This window comes from Mesoplodon mirus (assembly GCF_964341445.2).
Source record: "Mesoplodon mirus genome assembly, chromosome: X".
Lineage (NCBI taxonomy): Eukaryota > Metazoa > Chordata > Mammalia > Artiodactyla > Ziphiidae > Mesoplodon > Mesoplodon mirus.
Genome location: NC_138981.1, coordinates 63,544,049 through 63,548,960, shown reverse-complemented (window position 1 = coordinate 63,548,960; position 4,912 = coordinate 63,544,049).

Here is a 4,912-nt window from a genome sequence, read left to right as displayed (position 1 = left end):
TCTCTTCAATAATTGGCACTAGAAAAACTGGAAACCTACATGTAAAAAAATTGAATTAGAATACTCCACCACAACACATACAAAAATAAACTCAAAGTGGGATAAAGACCTAAATGTAATCCTGGAAACCATAAAACTCGTAGAAAAAAACATATACAAGGGAATCCTCTTAAGTCTATCTGCTGATTTTTCTGCAAAAACTTTGCAGACCAAAAGGGAGTGGCATGATATATTCAAAGTGCTGAAAGGAAAAACTTGCAACCTAGAATACTAGCTAACAAGATTACCATTTAGAATAGAAGGAGAGATAAAGAACTTCTCAGACAAGCAAAAACTAAAGAATTAGTCAATAATAAACCTACCCTAAAATAAATGTGGAAGGGTCTTCTCCAAATGGAAAAGAAGAATCTATGGAAAATGGAAAATCCCAATAGGAAAGGCAAATGTATATTAAAGATTAAAGATGACTTAAATAAGCCACCACATAGACTAAAAGACAAAAAAATTGTACAAGCAACTATAACTACAATAAACTATAAAGGTATAAGCATGAAAATATAAAATATGATACCAAAAATACAAAAAGTGGGGGAGGAGAGTAAAAAATGTAGATATTTTAGTATGCATTTGAACTTAAATGACTATCAGTTTAAGCTAATTAGATATAATTATGGGTCAACATAGATGAACCCCATGGTAACCACAAGTCAAAAACCTACAACAGAGACACAGAAATCAAAGAGAAATGAATGCATGCACACTATTAAAAAAAGTCATCAAACTACAATAGGAGAAACAAAAAGAAGAAGAAATGAACAGAGGACTACAAAAACAACTGGAAAAAATAATAAAATGGCAATATGTTGAAGTATGTTCACTCTACACCCACTTTCTGGAGAGTTTTCATCATAAGTGGATTTTGAATTTTACCAAAAGCTTTTTCTTCATCCATTGAGATGATCATATGGTTTTTATTCTTCAATTTGTTAATGTAGTATATCACTTTGATTGATTGGCATATATTGAAAAATCCTTGCATTGCTGGCATAAATCGCACTTGATCATGGTGTATGATTCTTTTAATGTATTATTGGATTTGGTTTGCTAGTATTTTGTTTCAGGTTGTCAACATCTATTACAAACCCACAGCTAACATCATCAACACTGAAAAGCTGAAAACATTCCCTCTAAGATCAGGAACAAAACAAGGATGTACACTCTCATCACTTTTATTCAACATACTTTTGGAAGTCCTAGTGATAGCAATCAGAGAAGAGAAAGAAATAAAAGGAATCCAAATTGGAAGAGAAGAAGTAAAGATAACATGATACTACCATACATGGAAAATCCTAAAGATTCCACAAGAAAACTAGAGCTCATCAATGAATTTGGTAATGTTGCAGGATACAAAATTAATATAAAGAAATCTGCCTCATTTCTACACACTAGCAATGCAATATAAGAGAAATTAAGGGGGAAAATCCTATTTACTGTTGCATCAAAAAGAATAAAATACCTAGGAATAAACCTACCTAAGGAAGCAAAAGACCTGTACTCCAAAAACTATAAGATGCTGATGAAACAAATTGAACATGGCACAAACAGATGAAAAGATCTACCATGTTCTTGGATTGGAAGAATCAATGTTGTTAAAATGGCCATAATACCTAAGGAAATCTACAGATTCAGTGCAATCTCTATCAAATTACCAATGGCATTTTTCACAGAACTAGAACAAATAATTTTAAAATTTGTATGGAAAAACAAAAGACTCTGAATAGCAGAACCAATCTTGAGAAAGAAAAACAGCTCTGGAGGAATCATGCTGTCTGACCTCAGACTATACTACAAAGCTACAGTAATCAAAACAGTATGGTACTGGCACAAAAACAGACACATCGATCAATGGAATAGGATAGAAAGTCCAGAAAAAAACCCATGCACTTATGAACAATTAATCTATAAGAAAGGGGGCAAGAATATACAATGGAGAAAAGACATTCTCTTCAATACGTGGTGCTAAGAAAACTGGACACTTACATGTAAAAGAATGAAGTTAGAACATTCTCTAATACCATACACAAAAATAAGCTCAAAATGGATTAAAGACCTAAATGTAAGATCAGATACTATAAAACTCCTAGAGGAAAACAAAAGCAGAACACTCTTTGACATAAATCACAGCAATAATTATTTTGGATCCATCTCCTAGAGTATTAAAATTTTAAGAAATAAACAAATGAGAACTAATTAAACTTAAAAGCTTTTGCACAGCAAAGGAAATCATAAACAAAATGAAAAGACAACCCATAGAATGGGTGAAAATATTTGTGAATGAAGTGACTGACAAGGGATTAATCTATAAAATATAAAAACAGCTCATGGAGCTCAATATCAAAAAAACCCCAAACAACCATATTACTTTTATGGTCAAAAAAACACAAACAACTGAATCAAAAAATGGGCAGAAGATCTAAATAGACATTTCTCCAAAGAAGACATACAGATGGCCAAAAAACACAGGAAAGGATGCTCAACATCACAAATTATTAGAGAAATGCTAATCAAAACTACAATGAGGTATCACCTCACACTGGTCAGAATGGACATCATCAAAAAGTCTACAAGCAGGGAATTCCCTGGTGGTCCAGTGGTTAGGATGCTGCACTTCCAATGCATGGGGCAGGGGTTCAATCCCTGGTCAAGGAACTAAGATTCCACAAGCTGCACAACGTGCCCCCCCCAAAAAAATGTCTACAAACAATGAATGCTGGAGAGGGAACCCTCCTACACTGTTGATGGGAATGTAAATTGGTACAACCACTATGAAGAACAGTATGGAGGTTCCTTAAAAAACTAAAATAGAACTACCATATGATCCAGCAAGCCTACTCCTGGGCATGTATCTGGAGAAAATCATAATTTGAAAGGATACATGCACCCCAATGTTCATTGCAGCACTATTTGCAATAGCCAAGACATGGAAGCAACCTAAATGTCCATTGACAGATGAATGGATAAAGAAGATGTGGCACATACATACAATGGAATATTACTCAGCCATAAAAAAGAATGAAATAATGCCATTTGCAGCAACATGAATGGACCTAGAGACAATCGTACTCAGTGAAGTAAGTCAGATATAGAAAGACAAATATCATTTGATATCACTCATATGTGGAATCTTAAAAAATTATACAAATTAACTTATTTACAAAACAGAAACAGACTCACAGACTTTGAAAACAAATTTATGGATACCAAAGGGGAAAGGTGGGGGGGATGAATGTAAATTAGGAGTTTGGAATTAACATATACACACTACTCTCCATAAAATAATCAACAAGGACCTACTGTATAGCACAGGGAACTCTACTCAATATTCTATAATAACCTATATGGGAAAAGAACCTGAAAAATAATGGATATATGTATATTTATAACTGATTTACTTTGCTGTACACCCGAAACTAACACAATATTGTAAATCAACTATACTCCAATATAAAATAAAAGTTAAATTAAAAAAAACCCACAGGGGAAGAAACTTAAAAAAATACAAAAGAACAAAGAAGTACACACGCACAAAAAAACAGAACACAGGTAACAAAATGGCAGTAAGTACATACCTATCAACAATCAATTTGAATGTCAATGGAGTAAATTCTCCAATTTAAAGATATAGGGTAGTTCTATTTTTAGATTTCTGAGAAACCTCCATACTGTTTTCCACAGTGGATGCACCAATTTACATTCCCACCAACAATGTACAAGGGTTCCCTTTTCTCCACACCCTTGCCAACATTTCTTATTTGTGTTGTTTTTGATGATAGCCATTCTGACAGGTGTGAAGTGATATCTCATTGTATTTTTTTTTTTTTTTTTTTTTGCGGTATGTGGGCCTCTCACTGTTGTGGCCTCTCCCGTTGCAGAGCACAGGCTCCAGATGCGCAGGCTCAGCGGCCATGGCTCACGGGCCCAGCTGCTCCGCAGCATGTGGGATCTTCCCGGACCGGGGCACCAACCCGTGTCCCCTGCATCGGCAGGCAGACTCTCAACCACTGCGCCACCAGGGAAGCCCTCATTGTAGTTTTGATTAGTATTTCCCTGATGATTAGCCATGTTAAACATCTTTTCATGTGCCTGTTGAACATCTGTATGTCTTCTTTGGAAAAATGTCTATTCGGGTCTTCTGTCCATTTTTGCTAGGGTTATTTGTTTTTTTGATATTGAATTGTATGAGCTGTTTATTTATTTTGGATATTAACCTCTCATCTGACATATCACTTGCAGATATTTTCTCCCATTTAGTAGGTTGTCTTTTTGATTTGCTTTATCCAGCCAGAAACAGAAAGATCACCCTGGAACCTCTGGACTGGAATATGTGCGTCCATAGGTCAAGGTTCTTGGAAGGGAGATGAGGTCAAATACTCTGCACTTTCCTTCCCTTTGTTATTACTTTTATGGTCAAAGCGGGGAGATAAGCACCTTTTTGGTACAGCCAGCTGCTACTTGTTTTTACATGGTAGGTTAGACTTTAGGTTTTACAGTGTTGGGTGTTTTTATTTGGAAAGGCCTCCTTTGCGCAGCCTGGCATTCTAGTCTTGGTCAGGTACACTGTCCCCGTGATCTTTCACAGAGCCCTCAGGAAGCCCGAGGACGTTTTGCAAGTTCCCAGAATTTAGGGATTGATTTCCTGACTGTAGTAGAGGCAAAAATTGCTAAGGAACCATGCTTGTTGTGAACCTTCACTGATAGGCAGAGGCTGGGGAAAATGAGCTGGGGCTTATGTATACTGTTATTCTTTGGGTGTTTCTAGGAATAAGCTGTGGAGGTTGAACAGGAAGGAGGAGAGAGGTTTTTTTGTTTTTTGTGTTTAAGAGAAAACAAATGATTTTCTCTTAGATGCATC